A 17,236-nucleotide genomic window follows, 5' to 3' on the forward strand; every position below is an offset into this window, starting at 1 on the left:
TAAACAATGGAAAAAACACAAACTTTGTCCAAAAACCTCTCATGTTTACTGTTTTCCACTTTTTCTTTGGTCATTTTAGCCTTTTTGTCCAGGGTGAAGGGAGTATCTGCCATCAAACAAGAAGACAGCCGCATGTAGCTATGATGATGTTTGCTAGCTCACCTTACATGCATTAATGTAATAACGTGGTTAGCCTACTCAACGTAAATTACACACGAACAACATTAAGCTACTCACGCAGAGAAGAACGGCTGCTGCTGCATCATCATCCTCATCATTTCTGCTACACTGGCAGGACTAGGGGCCAGGACTCTCCTCTTCGGGTTTTTGGGGGATGTTGCTAACTCCGGGTCGATAACAGGCACCACACCCGCAGTAGATGTGCTCGGTGTGAGGACTCGCAGCAAGCTATCAAATACGGCGCATTTCTCGGCTTTTAAAAAAACGCTATGCGTCGCCAGGTGTTTCATCGGATTTGAGGTGTTACCTCCTTTGACAGTATCACAGTATCAGCTTAAAGCACTTGTTGCAGCTGCTGACTTTGCATATTTTGCTGTGAAGTACAGCCAACCCCTGCACACTAAGGGAAATAGAAATGCCATAATGGTAACACCTTGTATTAAACCTACATAGTTGAACAAAGGTCGGGGTGTGATGTGATGTAACATGTTTGAATCTGTAAATGTCAGGCTGTCAACCACCAAAGAGCAACTGCTCAACTCTGAATCGGGTCCCTGCAGCCTGTCCTTGGGTAAAGTGTATATGCATCAGGAAAAATCAATGATTGTTAGTGTACCAACAATTACGGCTATTTTCCCACAACAGCACAAAACAAATAAAGGGCAGGAGCCGATATTAGGAGGTTGAGGTGAATATTAATTTAAAGAGAAAGAACAGTGCAACCACGAGGCAGCTGAAACTGATTTAATTTGATGTTAGTGGCCGCAGGGTGGATGTTTTATGAACATCTGTAACGACCGTCTACGGACACACATGAGTTAGGGAGGAACATTTGCATATAACCACCAAGCTAAGCCATCGATAATAGACCGGGGAGAATTTCATACAGATTAGATCCAATTCAATCTACTAGATGGACGATGCAACACGTTTCTGCACATCAGAGAACCTGAAACTGCATTTCAAGCACATGCTTCATTTTTATGGATTGTAATGCAAATGAAGAGACCAATTCACAGTCTGAAAAGAAACGTTTGCTGCCCACCAACACACTGAGCATCACATTCACACTGACACCAAACTAACACCCCAACAGTTCCTAAGAGCCGATAGTAAATATCAGGGAAATGTGTGCACTTGTGCTGCATACAAAGCCGTGTTTGCTATTAAAAATCACTTATTGCAACTTTGAACCGACTGTAAAAATACTGAATTTGTACATTTAGTGCTTGAAACATTCAGTATTTATCTGCTCATTTTTGTCTTGGACATAAACCAGTTAACCACAATATTAAAACCACATCTCTAATTATTGTGTAGGTGAGGTAGTGGAGTTCCTCAGTGACGCTGGTGTGTGGTACCACTATCCTGGGATTGGACACTTGGATCCTGGTGGTTATGGGTCGCTCGACCAAACTGGGACCTGGAGACTCAGGTTTGAGCCGTGGACTCACTGTTGGAGGGAGACACTGCCGGTGAGGGTATGTTTCAGGTGGTCGAAGTAAGACCCGCATAAATGCTGGGACACAACAGGACGCAGCAGTAATCATATAATCAACCCTGTCCAGCTTACCTGTGTGCTGCATCAATGCTGAGGCCTAGAATTTAACATGATGCATGATTTAAGCTCGCAACACCCACCAGGTCTCTGGAAACCTGATTAAGTATAGAAATAAGGCCATGTCTGTGAAGGTTCTCAGTCATCCAGGTCATCGTAGTCAAAGGAGCTGCAAAGAAAAGCGTCTGGACTTCTTTAAGTTGCTTGAAGACGTTTCACCTTCATCCGAGAAGCTTCTTCAGTTCTAAGGTCAAATGGTGGAGAGTCCCAGATTTAAACCTAGTGGGAGTTTCCCCCCACAGAGGGACAAAAGGACCCCTGATGATCCTCTAATCGCCTGAGCCAAGGTGTGGAACTGGGTGTGGGTCCCAATCAGCCAGAGTTTCGGGTGAGCTCATTGTGAAACCTGGCCCCACCTTATCATGCGAATTCCTGAGGTCAGATGACCCAGGATGTGAGTGGGCGTTAAGGCGTCTGGGAAGGGATCTCAAAACTGGATTATAGATGGCAGAGAGTTGGTGTCGTAAACCACCGCCTCTGTTCAAAGATGGCCGCTCACAGTGGACATAGATGCTTCTTTCACTCCTCTTTCAAACTATGGGACTCTCCACCATTTGACCTTAGAACTGAAGAAGCTTCTCGGATGAAGGTGAAACGTCTTCAAGTAACTTAAAGAAGTCCAGACGCTTTTCTTTGCAAGCTCCTTTGACAAATAAGGCCATGGTTAGGTTCATATCTCCCCCTACGATATATAGAAATGTGACTACAGCAGAACTTTCTGACTATGACTTTAACACCCTTTAGTTTCTGTAGCTGATTGTTTAGCATGTCGGTAAAGTGTAAATTAGCCCAAAGTGGTTCCCCAGTGATCTGGTGGAAGTTTAGTTTTTCAGCAAAAGTTCGATAAACAAAACTAAATTTTGAACTTTCACAAAGGTTTTTTCTTCTGGAGGAAATTTTTCTGAAGCTTTCGCTACTCAGTGTGAGGCTGCATCAGAGTGAACAATGACAGGACACGACAGGACAGCAGAAAATGACAGATCGCGCCACAGAAAACACAAAGAAGCAGAAAAACAGAGGGAGGATGTCCCATCATAATCAGTCATGTCAGTCGCTCCTGCCTTTTCATCCAGATAATGCATCTCCATTCAAGGTGAAGACATCACCTCTGACAAACCAGCACTTCCTGCCAGATTAATTTCTGCAGACTATCCCTTTAAGTGCCACTAGCCCTTACATTAATCCAGCCTGAAATCAAAAGACGGCACTTTTACTAAAAGAAAAACCCACAACAAATAAACACCACCATCAGTAAAAATCATAGCCGTCGCTGAGCGTGAGGACTCTGCCGTTTACCAAAAGGCACTTTAAATCATCAGAGATTGAAAGAAACAATGGCTTATTAAAGAATAGTGCTTTAGGTTCAAGAAGAAGGCCACTGTTCACACACTGTGGAGGCTGTTAGCAGTGAGAAGGACTAAATGTGGACTGAAACTCTGTCAGAGTGCCGTCACTTCATTTAACGGCCACGTCTCAAAGTTAACAGCAATCTGAGGCGATGAAAGTCAAGGAGAAACACTCCTGTTCCCTACATTTATCTCTGAGGTGGCTGGAAGAACGATACTCGATCACCACTGCTGCCCGAATGTACGAGTCGCTGCATAAAATATGATCCAACTTCAAAAACCACAAAACTGACCAACCTTTGAAAGTCAGTGGACTATTTGAGTAGATGCGCGCACGTTTTATCACCAGCGACCTTACTGCTGCTCATTTTCCATGACCTGTGGTCAGCATTTGGATTGCAAGCCAGCCACTGTTGTCCCTTTATAGCTTAATATCAGACAGACCGTCACCTTGTACACTCCATCCCCATCTGACAGTCTTCAGTTCGTGGGAACTAGATTTTACCTAAACCATCAGTGGAAGCCAACAGATTTACCTCAATCTAATGTATCTGACCTCAACATCTACCAGGTCACCATCACCAAGTCTAGGCTTGGGTGGATTAGTCAAATTTAGATTAGAAGATGTAACGTTCAATTAAGGTCAAACATTTTAGTATTCCAGGTATTATCCAGGTTTAGTATTCCAAATAGTAAAAGACTCTATGAAGCGAGGTGCATGTTGATACCACAATGGACCACTGATCAATGGTCCACTGAAACACAACCCTCCACCCCTGGTTGGGGTTTTTTGTTACCGTTTTTATCAATAAATCTCAGCAACAAAGGAAATACACCCATGTGTGTTGGTTTCTCCCTAAGATGGCAAACAGAAACACAAGTTTCCTTGTGGGTTAGGGTTAGGGTAACCCAAACCAACCCTAACCCTCCAAGTGGCTCAGCACCACCTTATTTACATAACAAAAGCAGCAGTTCACAGTTCAGTTCAGGATATTAGCTAAACCCGCCTACCGGTTTTAAACGTAGAAAAGCCAAATGGCTGCTCTCTGGGAGTCTAGGTGTTAAGGGTTCAATATTGAGGAGGAGAGTAAAAACAACCATGGTCCAGAAGAGCTTGGTCAAACAATTGATTTTAATGACCACACGCAGCGTGGTGAGATTTACACTGCAAAACATCAGCTGTAGATCTCCCAAAAAGACACTTCAGATTGCTTTTGATTCATCAGGGTCAACGCCCCCTCGTGCGTCATCAGATACAATACATGCATACGTCAAATCAAAACCACAATGACTTTTAACACAGTTTGAAAAGAACATCATCTCCGTCTCCACGGCAGGTGCTTCCTGTCCATCTTATGACTCTCGCCTCTCCAAAACCTCGGGCCATGCTCTGCAACAAACTAGCAATTCTGCACGCACCAAAATGCAGTTGCAAGCAAATATATCTCAACTCTCACCTAGAACATAAGCCTACCTACAGTGAAGCTCACCTTAACATTACCCATAAGTTTTATTAAACGCTTAAAATGTCAAAGACATCCAAAAACCAGAGATACTGAGCATTGATATAAGAAACAGAAATGCAAGAGTGGAAACAGAAGGTTTGACATTTTGAGCTTTTTTAATAACCGTACGAGTTTAATTGCTGGAAATTAACTCTGCCAGCAAACTAAATTATCAATAAATTGGTCTTTATTAAGCATCCACTTTTAATTCTCGTGTTTACTGGGTTCAAACATCAGGTGAACATTACGAGATAATTCTCCCCGGTTGCAGCGTCCATGAGTGCACCAATAATAGCAGAATGTGTGTCGCCTTTATTGCTTCTCAAAATAAAGCTTCAAGTCCTCTGCAACAAAATCCTGTTCAGTTACGGTTCATCACAGCCGGACCAAACAAACTGAGAACACACGAGAAAAGCTAAAAAGTCCAAAGAATCACTAAGAAGCCATAAATTTGAAATGTCAAGCTTCTCTACTGGAGTAGTGTTTCTAAAAAGACAAAAGAAAAGACAGTCCAGCAATCTGGAGGGAAAAGTCAAAGGACTCATGAAACATAGATGAAGCCGTCCCCCAGCAGAGTCTACATTAATTAGGCAATTAGTTAATATCTGGCATTTAACATTTTGAGACAGTGGAGCAGGAAATGTCACTTTTTCCCCTCATGCTCAGTTTGGTATCCAACATGTTTTTAAGCAGAAGCAGTTAGGTTTTTACTGCTTTCAGGAGTGAAGGAATTAGCAAATGGGTGCTGAAAAATCAATCTGAATAACACAGCGCAATGAAAAAAATAGTGCCGTTATAATAGATAACATAATGGAAGACTATAACTGCGAACATGCATAAATTATTCAAAATGCTTGAGATGAGTGAGGCACTTAACCTCTGGCTGGCTTCCAGGTGCAGGGGAGGGAAGGACTACGCAGTCATTCTGACTTCAGCGGCGGTCCGATGGCGTCCGTCTCCATATTTAAAAGAAAAACATCCTTGATTTCTCGGTTTTTACTGATGTTTTAACAGGGCGAATGAAACTATTCTTGAAGCAGCTCAGTAGTTCATTTGAAGTACCCCCAGAGTCCTGTCAGCCAGACTCAAGATCCCCTTCATCAACTCCGTCTCTTATACTCGGATATTTTTAAGTCATTTTCTACCACTCCCGTACTTTTCAGAGGTTTTAGTTGCATGTCATAGTTCTCCCCATCCTTCTGCTTTCCTCTCAGCTTCATTGTTTCTTGTTGTTTCTACACTCGTTTCTGACCTTTTGTTATTGTCATATCTGGATTTTGGTTCATCAGCTTTTTAAATAAAGCTTCTTTTATTCACTGTTTAAATTCTGGTAAATTATGACTCTCAGGATTTATCTTTGGTGATTGCATTCAAATTAAAATTCATCAGTTATGGACTGTTTCAGGTCTTTATTCACAAATATTAATTTGTTATTTCAATGATTATTCCATTATGGCTCCGTTTAACAGCCTTTGTGATGAGTGAATGATTTGCAGTGTTTACTCGTTATCTTTAAATAACAATTTTGTTTCTTTATACATAACAAAAAGATCTTTATACATACTTTGACTGTTAATGATGACAGTTTAATTTGTTAGCGGATAAGGGCTGCAACACTGTTGGCTAACAGTTCCAGCTCCTTATCCAGGCTTCAAGTAAGTATGAGGAATCCAGGCTTCTGATAGTTACATGTTGAAACAACTTGTAATCACAATGCTAGCTCGCAATTTTAGTTGTTTGTATGCTAACAGTTTTCATGTTCGATACCTTAAGTAGAACAGTTTCAAGCTAATCTGTGCTAATAGCAATCAAACTGAACTGTCCGCTAGGGCTGTTCGACATAATGATATATATCAGATGACAATATAAAAACGTCTATAGTTTCATTTTACGGTATCGTTTGTTTCGTGATGTCGCAAAATAAACTGTTTAAGGCAATATGTTTTCATCGTTTTGATGGTCACTGTAGTGGTTATATTAATTTCTTAAAGTTCTCTCTTTCTCTTATATTTAATATAACCACACTACGGATGGACAAGCGCCTGTCTTTATGTGTTTTATTCCGTAAAACCATCGGGTGTCCGCTTGTTTATTTTCCACATAAACCTTTCAGAATAAAGCTCAGGATCCTGTTGAGACTTTTCAAAATAAACTGAATCAGGTGAAAGATGCAGATTATTTACGGATGAGAAGCAAAAAAGAGCCGTCAGGTGCTAAAAAATAAACCTTAGACTCAAACGTTAGAACAGGCATTTCCCCGCAGCACGCTGTGTAATAAATACTCACAAAGAAAACGGCGCCGTTACAACTTATGTCTAAAAATGTATCGTTTCATGCATCGGTTAAAACACTCGACTCCAGCTACATGACGCACAGCTGGAAACACTTCACGCAAGTCGAGCTGCCCGAGATTCACAGAACTTACAGAAAATGTTACATTGTTGTGATTTATATCGTACGATAGAATTCTTATATCGGGATATGAGGTTTCGGTTATATCGCACAGCCCTACAGTCCGCCATTCTTTCAGATGGCTTTATTATTATTATGATTTTTCTTCATTTTTGTCTTTTAACTGTTTTTATCATTTCTTCTAAAATGACAATTTAGAAGAAATTGTCATTTTAGAAGAGCAAATTTTCAATTTTCAATTTGCTCTTGAAATCAATGCTTCAGAAATGTCCACAGCTATCAGTTTGAGATGAAATGGGGGCCGTTGTGTAATAATACAGCGATCGACTGTGACAAACAACAAACGGCCGGTTGTTGTCATCTACATCATTACATCAGCCAGCGGTAGAGTGGCCAATTACGAACTCCAACTGATTGCAACATGTCGGCAATCTGTGACAGTAATTACCTGCTAACAGCTGACCAATTTCTCCTGAAGTGATTACAGTCAGTCTGCAATTGTTTAGACACAAGTTGTCTCAATCAGGTTACCTGTGCAGTCACCTTGTGGTCAACAGTGGAACCTGTGCAACCACTGATTTTTTTGCTAGTTGCACAGATGTTGCCATTCTGTTTTTGCTCTAGTCTGACTAAAGCTTTCCTTTTGCTTACTCTTAGTTAATCTTTGTGCTCCACTCAGTTATTAAATTGTTATTTCTGGTTTCACACATTAATTGAGCCACTCTTGAAAGCTTTCCACAGGGTGACATGTAGCCCTAATTGGTAATCCTAGCTTTACTGCATCAGATCCTCCTGAAGTTCCAACAGCTGTCCTGACAAAAATTCCGATCAGATTCCGATTCCGAAGTCAGTAAACATCTGAAAGTTTGAGATGATTTAAGATTCAAGACGGAGAAATATTTGAGCTTCACGCTGATCGACGGAATCCATGTACACGTGTAATCTCCAAGTCAAACCAGCATCTGCGTGCGTGCAATGCATAATAGAGTGAGATGGCAGGAGAGGGCTTTGAAACGAGGCTAGACAAGACATCACGTCATGCTGAAAATGTATTCAGCAGTAACAGGAGAGCAACATCAAAGGGTGGATGGAGAGATACTCTCCTCTGTCGTTGTGTATTCCCATCTTTTGATTTAATCATTCTTCTTTTCAAGTCTGACTCACACGTCCCTCACCTCCCAGTCTCTCTATGTCTGTTTATCCATCTTCTCACTTAGTTCGACCGTCCATCCATTTCCTGTAATAAGACTGAAGGCAAACTTCACAAAGGCCAGCGGACATTGTGTGTGTGCAGGCACAGACCACACAAGCACTGCCACAGATCTTTACATTAGCCATATTACACACGGCTGAGTAATAGGTGTGAGTTTGTGTGTCATCCTCCAGACTGAATGTGATTTATTTGTAAAACACCGGTTGCCTTCAGGCTGTTAGTCGATAAAGTGGTGGACTGAGGCTGCACACCCTTTAACGATTTGTCACACACCATTGCTGTGATCCCCACGTTAATTAGCCAATTTACAGCAAAACAGTACGCGCACTGGCAAGACGAGTTTTGGATAAAAGGTGAACAATTCCTGGATGCATATTCATGTCGGCATAATGTCCCTCTGTGGTTCCTCCTCTGTTGACAAGGAACTAAACAAAAGTCCATCATCTCGGTCTGTCGTGTCACGACATGCATGCTGATGGATGCAAAGGTCTAAGCAGCCAAACGCTGTTAAAGCAAGCTGCGAATGTCCCACAGTGTGTGGGAGTATTTGGATCCCACTCAGTCAGGAGTTTCCTGCTGCTAAGACTAATTCCCCTGCAGAAACAGCATCTTTATAGAGACATAAACACCGATGCGTCTCACAAATCCAGCGTGTTTGAGACCGTTTGTCACTGACAAACAGAAAAACACATTTCTCACAGCAGATGGGAAGGATGTGTTTAATATGTCTTCCTTGAACCTGTCACAGCTCTAATGGATGGGCCGGGCAGAACTCGTCTCAAACACTTTGCAGATTAAATTTGCTAAGAAATGTCCTTGTTTGTAAAAGCAAAGCATTTTTGTTTTTATCTAATAAAAGTTTAAATAAATCCTATCAATGATTAATGGCTTGCTATTCATAAGTCATGATTTGTAATGGAATAACTACGTAGGTAGATGTTTGTTTCCAGCAGCCTTCACACGCCCGTGTCCCGGCGTTACCTCGCACACGATTACCACATTTTTTAAAACGGACTTTTTTCCAATTGTGTACACATGACTGAAAACTGAGCCCCAGTTTCTGCAGCATACTAATGAAAAAAGCCATATATTTGGCCCTTTGAGTGTCTGGGTCAACACTAACAGGCTGTTTTTATTATAACCTCGACATGAACAAAACAATAATGACTCCAGGAAATGATTGCTGTTCTGTGATTACCAAAAATATAGCGAGATTCTGCACAATGGTATGTGGGAGGTTGACTGACCGTCCTGAGAAGACTCTAGTTTTGCGACTCTAGTTCACGCATGCAAGATGCAGTGGGCTACCACTGGGTCTCATGTTTGGCGTGCATTTTGCTGGAAGCGCATCATGAGATTTTTCATCACCCCTGCTCAACAAAGATATCGAGGAATTGTTGATAAATGTTGGAGATGTGGGGGAGACGGAGCTAACCATTTCCACATCTTTTGGGACTGTAAAGTTATTCGCCAGTATTGGTCTCTAATCCATGATCATTTACAAAATGTTTTTTCATTTGTTTTTCTTTCAACTCTTGAGACCATATTTAAATGCAATGTACCAGTGGATAAACTGAATTCCAACGACAGAAGACTCCTGTATATCCTTCTGGCCGCAAGTAAAAAGCCTCTTACGAGAAGATGGCTTAAGCCTGAACCACCAACGATAGAAGACTGGATACATTCTGTACAAGAGATCTATACGATGGAAAAAGTGTCATTTTCTCTTAAACTTCAGAGGTGTTGGCTTTGAACTTTTTACATTTTAATGAACAGAAAACAGAAGTGATGGTTTTTGGTGGCGCTTCTGAGGCCACTATTATAGATCTTGGTTCGCTGGCACAGTATGTTAAACCAGTCATCACTAATCTGGGAGTTAAAATAGAGGCAAATCTTAAATTTGAAAGCCAGGTCAGAGCTGTTGTAAGATCTAGCTTTTTTCATTTGAGGGAATTAGCCAAAATAAAGCCTATCTTATCGAAACAGCATTTTGAAACAGTAATCCATGCCTTTGTTACTTCTAGGCTGGATTATTGTAACGCACTTTATTTTGGGGTTAGTGATGCGTCCATTAGGCGCCTGCAGGTTGTGCAAAATGCTGCAGCACATCTTTTAACAGGAACAAAAAAGTCTGAGCACATTACCCCAATTTTAATTTCACTCCACTGGCTACCTGTACATTTTAGGATTGTTTTTAAAATTCTCTTATTTGCTTTTAAATCTCTTAATGCCCCCCCCCACCACCACCACCACCACCTCCACCTCTCGGAGCTACTACAACCATATACACCTGCCCGTTCCCTTAGGTCCGCCAATCAGCAGCTCCTTAAGGTACCGAAAACTAAGTTTAAATTTAAAGGTGATCGTGCTTTTGCTGTAGTTGCTCCAAAGTTGTGGAATGATCTACCCTTGCATGTTAGGCAGGCCTCTTCTCTTTCTGAATTTAAAAGTCTTCTTAAAGCATATTTATTTGCTGAAGCCTTTGGCATTGATTAGAGGGGTTGACTCAGTTTGTTTTAACATGTTTCAATTTATTTTAGTTTTTTAGTTATTTATTTTATCTTATCTCATTTTAATTTTTATTTACTTATGCTATTAGCATGTACAGCACTTTGTGAACTCTGGTTTTATGTTAAAGTGCTTTATAAATAAAGGTGGTATGGTATGGTGTGATTTTGTATATGATGTTACAACCCTGAGTACTACGTAAACCTACCTGCCCTGCTGCCTCCTAACCCTAGTTTTTTTCTTCTTCTTTTCTTTTCTCTTCTTTTTCTGTCTTCTTTATTTTTTAATTATAAGTTAAAATGTGACAGCAAAGAAAGTGTAAAAAGGCAAACTACTGTTATGTTCAACAGCTGTCCCAATAAAAGAGATAATAATAAAAAAAGAAGACTAGTTTGAGAAACAGACACTGACAGGTCCAACGTTATTACAGGATACCTGTATGAAGGAAAGGGAGTAGTACACACCAGGGTTAGTGTCCTAATCTTCACTTCTCAGAATAAAGAAACACTTTCAGGGTAAAACACTCTGAGAACAAAGCATGAGAGATTTCAGCTTTGTGAGCCAATCACAACAGTTTAGCTTTGATAACCTGGTAAATCTAGATGTTATCCAGTCACTGACAGTTCATAATTCAATTCAATTTTATTTATATAGCGCCAAATCACAACAAAAGTCGCCTCAAGGCGATCTCATTTTAACAGGAAGAAACCTCCAGCAGAACCATCATATGATGCTCATACTGCATCTTATGATGTCGTTTTGCCTTCTGTGTATGGGCACCTGTCCATTGGTCCATTTTGCCATATTACCACAATAATACACACACACACACTAATTCCTCGGAGCTTTAACAAGCCCAGAATTTACAGTTAAATGGTCACATTCATAAATCAATAAGCAAAAATTACAAATTGACACATCTGTGCTTTTTTGGAAACAGTATCTTCCAGTAAAGGTACCCGACCCTCAACTAGATCCATCCTGTCAGCATCACTGGAACATCCGCTGACAAATTTCAAAACTTCAACACTTTACATCACAGCCCTAAAAACTACAGTGTCACCTGTACTCTGTTTAATCTGCACTGGTCACTTCACTTTATTGTTATTGATATTTATATTTAAAAGTGCAATACTGCAATTTTCTGCTGCTCATTCCTGTGCAATATCCCATCTGCCCTCTCGTCATATTTCCTTTCAAGATTTTCTTATTTAATCACTAGTGTACATATATTTATATTTATAGATACATATATATTTAGTCATCTTTCCTCTTTTACCATGTCTCTCTAATATTTTATTTTATTATATTTTATTATATTTTCTCCTACTGTATCATGCTGCTGAGTGACTGCTGCTCGTCAAACACATTTCATTGCAATGTTGACCCTGTGCTAACTTGCATATGACAAATAAAACTGAAAACTGATCTTTCCATGATTGTTGTTGCTACATTTGTAATTTGTTACATATTTATGTACAAATATTATAAGATGTATCAGCCGACTTTGTTTTACATTCAGCTCTTGTTTTGGGCCAGATTTTAATCGTTATACTGCAAAGGGATGTCCTCTGTGTACATCTGCTGCATCGCCTTTCAGGCGCGTTTATTGCTTCCCAGCTTCAGTATAAACAAAATCAAATATGGCCCGGCGTGTAAATAAAACCAGTCGTGTCCAGCTGGTTCTCACCGCCCCGAGACTTCGGAGCCAGAGCAAAAATTTACATCTAGATTGAATTAAATGGATGGAAGCTTATTTGGACTTCAGTTGCTGAAGGCAGCGACACACACACTCCACTCTCCCCTTGTAGATTTGATAAGGTGTATATATATCCATCTGTTTCTCACACACACTTAGGAATCAAATGAAGCAGACTTCATAAACATTTACACCACGCACTGAGACAAAACATCTTTTTGTTCACATGAATATGCTGCTGCTTCTCCTCCTCTGCATCAAATAAGCACACACACACAAACATAACCAGCTGTTATTGAGCACGCCAGTCACACCGCACAAACATCACAAATAAGTTTTCATCGAGTCACAAAGCACAAGCCAGACTGCAGTTAATGCAGCGAGCGGCGGCTCGACGACTTTCCAACGAGTTTATAGAGCCAGACAGCGCGCTGGTCTGTCGCAACGTGTCACGCTCGACATGCGAGGAAATACATAAATAAATGCTGCGGCAAAAATAACAGGATGCTCTCCAAAATCTTCTTCACCAGGAAATCCAAAACACACAAGTTTCAGTGCTTTGTGTTTTCCCTGCTGGATCCTGGACTCCATGTTAAGTGCAAAGTATCAACTCATTTTTCAGCCAACTTGATGTTTACAGTGATGCTCGACTGCAGATGATGGATGATTAGCTGCCAACTCCCTGACACTCTCCTGAGCTTCTTCATGGCGTTGGAGAAACAGGTTCTCCAAAGGAACGTCTGCTGCAGCGTTCATGCTTAAGATCCTTTTCTGCCCAACAACAAACTTAATTTAGACATGTCCTCTGCCACCAATCATACCATTGTCTGATTACCATTATAATAAGCCCACATTCTAAACACATCTTAAAATTGCTATTTGTGGACTAGGGTTGCCACAATTACGTCGACTATCAAAATCATCGACGACTGATTTAATAGTCGACGCGTCGTTTGAAGCTTTGTAAGATCACAAAAGACGCAGGAATAAGTAGTAGGATTTAAGAGTGTAATAACGGACTGAAACAGAAGATGGCAGCACTGCATGTACAAGGATCCCAGCTGCCGTTAAACCCCGAAGAAGAAGAAGCTGTGTCCCAGAATTCATAGCGCGGCCCAGCTCAGTTTCCAACAATGGCGGCAGCTAGTTAGTTTTAATATTACTCTTATTATTCTTTCTGGTCACAAAATAAACGTTTAACATATTTTCAGGCGAGAATGTAGCTGTGTAAACCTCAAATATCTGCTCAGTTTATCAAGACACCACATATTTTCAAAAGCGCTCCGACGTTTTCGGAGACGTCTGTTACCCACTAGCTCGATAGCTAGCCGGGGGCTAGGCTAACTAGAGCCGTGAGAACACCGGACTCCCGGCAAATCATTTTCAAACCCACCGCTGTCTTTCACTACTCAGGTTAAACATGATATATAAGTCACTTAGATAACTTAAAATGTTATTGTTTGGCTTTTTTTAGTATTTTATTTGTTCCTGAGTAAATCGGTTTGGCTGAGATTAAAGTTATAGTTTTTACACAGCTGAATAAACGTCAAGCAGACAGCTGATTATCAGAAGTGTGAGATGCTCGAGAATATACTCCAGTGTCCTGTTATATTTTAGATAGCAAGGAGTTTATTAAACTTCACCGAAACAATCTGCAAATTTCATTAAAATGTAATAAACTATCATCTTGTCTTTATTTTTAGTTAGCACCTTAAACACTTAAAGCTGAAAGCTAATGATAGTTATATAAGAGCAGATGCTGCTGGTGCAATAAGCTGTACGTTTTACGTCCAATGGATGATGATCTGATTAGTCGACTAATCGCAAAAATAATCAGTGACTAGTCGACTATCAAAATAATTGTTTGTGGCAGCCCTATTGTGGACACACTTTTCCAAGATAACGAAAACTGACTAAAAGAACTACCAGCTTCAGCACGAGACAAGTAAGACTCGATTAAGAGGCTTTTGAGGAAGGTCTGAAGATTTTAGTCTCAAGACTTTAAAATCTAAACAAAGAAAATATTAACAAACTTTAAAGTTGTGTCTCCATCAAACCAGCTCTAAAGTCTTTAAGAATACCAGAGGAGCCTCAGAGATAATGAGTGAGCAAATCGAAGATTTCAGTACCTGTGAAACCTGTGTGTGGGTGGCTACATGTTGAAGATCATAAAACAGATGCAGATTAGATGAAATGTGGAGATTAGAAAATCCATTCATTTTCTACAGGACATCAAAAGGAGAAGAAGCGCAGGCCTGAATGAACTGGTGGACGAGGGAATGACCGTATACCTGTCTAGCTGGACTTTAACATTTTATATCGGCATTTAATTAAGTTAATTTATGACCTTGTAGGTCAGACTGTACTCTGTGTTCCTAAGATTTAACTTTCTTCTCTAGCAACATTTACAATCAAAGACTAAAAGCTTCTTTTTAGAGCTTTCAGTCTAAGCGTCTAAGATACTACAACATTTTAACAGTTGTCATTGCTCTCTATGTCCACCATCTCTAATTTCTGGCAACTTGTACCAATGAATAGCAAAACATATTGCAGCAACGTGGGCACGTACCTGGTTGAACCAAATTAAAAACTGCAGCTACGCGATTGGACTGACTACCAATGTGAGCAGAGGAAATGTTGACTGATGTATGATGGATAGGAAATATACAAGAGAAGAAGAGTCTGCAGTGTCCACTAATGACTAGCTGTCAGATACAAATCAACGGGCGACCAGCAAATCTCTTTAAATGCACACAGGGTCTCAGGTCATCATAAGTCTTCTTGCCCAACGGCGAGGCAGCAACAACATCTGAAGTGTAGTAAACATCAAACATATGTAATCTTTATAACAAGTTCCATCATCTTTAGATGGCTTCACTAAGCAGCACAAGAAGTTTTTCCTCAGTATAATCGTCTCTTTTGCAGCCCAAACCTTTTCTTGTACACAGGCTGTAATGTGACCCGTATTAGGTTCTTCAAGCCATGTCCTACTACTTCATGTTGTCTTAGAAATAAGACGTTTTCTAAATCATTTACCAAATATCTTTAAAATGGTTTCTAACCACATGAACAAAAATGAGATACAGGGTCTTTAAGTTGTGTGAATTTGGAAATAGACACCCTGTTTTAAAGGAAACTGAAGGGGGGTCAGTTAGCGAACACTCTTGACAGCACCTAGGGAACGTTATCTTCCAACACGGCTGCGACACGTTGCCAGTTTGGGTGTAAAAGCTCAGCCGGCCGTTCTGCGAGTCCTTCAAAGTGTCACTTGGCTTCAGTCTGTTCAGGTGGAAAAGTGCTGAGCAAACACAAAGGCAAAGTCAAAGGTTGACTTTATTATCTCATTAACTTTACTTTTTGAAGGACTTCCTGAAGCCAAGCTCTAATGGGCTTCTGCTCAGAATAAAAATGGCAATAAAAGGTGTGGAAGTGCAAATACTGTACTGCTGGAAGAAATGAAAGGAAGCCTGAGTAATGACTGCATGAACCAACACAAAACATCTGTTTACATGTTTCAGCACTGACTTTTTTCAAATCCTATTTTTGATGTGTTTATTTGTTAATTATCATGTGATTAGTAAAAAACAAACATGAAATTGAGTGCTAGTTTTTGCTTGGATGGATGAAATATTAGGTGTGCTAATACTTTATTTTTGACTAACAATTACTACATCAGTTACAGTTTTATAACATTAAATCAGAAAATAGTTCTTATTCTTATTTACAAAGTATAAAATGATTTGCAACTACACAATAGAGTTACTTTAGTATAGAATGGGAAAGAATAGGAAACAAACTTTAACAACAAATGAAATCAAGTTGAATTCACTTAAAATGTAAATACAAACCAAGTCTCCATTTATCAGTGATGGTTCAGCTCTGTCCAGCTAACAGGTGAGCCTGTGTATGGAGGCTGTTGCTAGCTATAAAAACAGAAGGTTAGCTTTCACTGCTAACACTGGATACTAGAGGTGGGAATCACCATACATCCCACGATACGATATTATCACGATACTTAACGCACGATACGATATTATTGCGATTTTTAAAAATATTTTGCGATATTCAGATTCTGTACATAAAGGTAAACTTTATCAATATTCATTTTCTCTAATATCAAAGTCTCACACTCAGTCTTTCTCTCATTTCAGTTTGATTGTTGACAAACTGAACGGTTTGTATTACAGTCTAGTCCAACTTAACTGAATCAACCATCTGGTACAATTATAGCTATTCTGAACTATGCAGTTTATGAAAACTATGCAGCCCCTTCAGCAACTGAAGAATTTGAAAGTAAATTAAAACAAAATATAATTTTACATTAAATAAAAAAGTTTTAAACGTCATTAAAATAAAACATGTCTTAAATTAAAATAAGTAAACTGTCATGTTTATTGCTGCCAAAAACAAGTTAAACACATTTGGACAGTGAAGGAATGTCAGGATTCTTGCTCAGAAAAAGGATCAACATGCTCTGAAGTCAGAGCACAAAAACCTTTTTGTAACAAAATATCGATTTCTGCTGTCCCTGTATCCATACATTATTAGCAAACAAAATATCACCATGCTACACAGTATCCATTTTTTCCCCTACCCCTACTGGACACTCTCAGGGAGTTAGGGGTAGCGCTCGTCTTTTGTTTGGTTTTTGTTTCACAGGGTTTAGGTACCTGGAATAGCTTATTTTATTTGTTATTTTGGCCTTTGTTCACCCCGGAGTTAATGCCTTCAGTTTTTTTGGTAGCAACAAACACC

The 17,236-nt window shown here is 39.9% G+C and overlaps 1 protein-coding gene and 1 long non-coding RNA gene across 3 annotated transcripts in view; one reads left to right on the forward strand and one right to left on the reverse strand.

Annotated features, from left to right (window-relative positions):
* The window catches only part of grid1b (glutamate receptor, ionotropic, delta 1b), a 668,767-nt gene that overhangs the window by 586,351 nt on the left and 65,180 nt on the right, over positions 1–17,236 (reverse strand). The gene's annotated exons all lie outside the window — the stretch shown is intronic.
* Positions 2,100–17,236, forward strand: part of LOC146512090 (uncharacterized) — a 110,840-nt gene continuing 95,703 nt past the window's right edge. The window contains exon 1 of the long non-coding RNA XR_014875739.1: positions 2,100–2,192. This is a non-coding gene — a long non-coding RNA (uncharacterized LOC146512090). The remainder of the gene's footprint in view (positions 2,193–17,236) is intronic.

This window comes from Neolamprologus multifasciatus, chromosome 8 (genome assembly GCF_963576455.1).
Source record: "Neolamprologus multifasciatus chromosome 8, fNeoMul1.2, whole genome shotgun sequence".
Lineage (NCBI taxonomy): Eukaryota > Metazoa > Chordata > Actinopteri > Cichliformes > Cichlidae > Neolamprologus > Neolamprologus multifasciatus.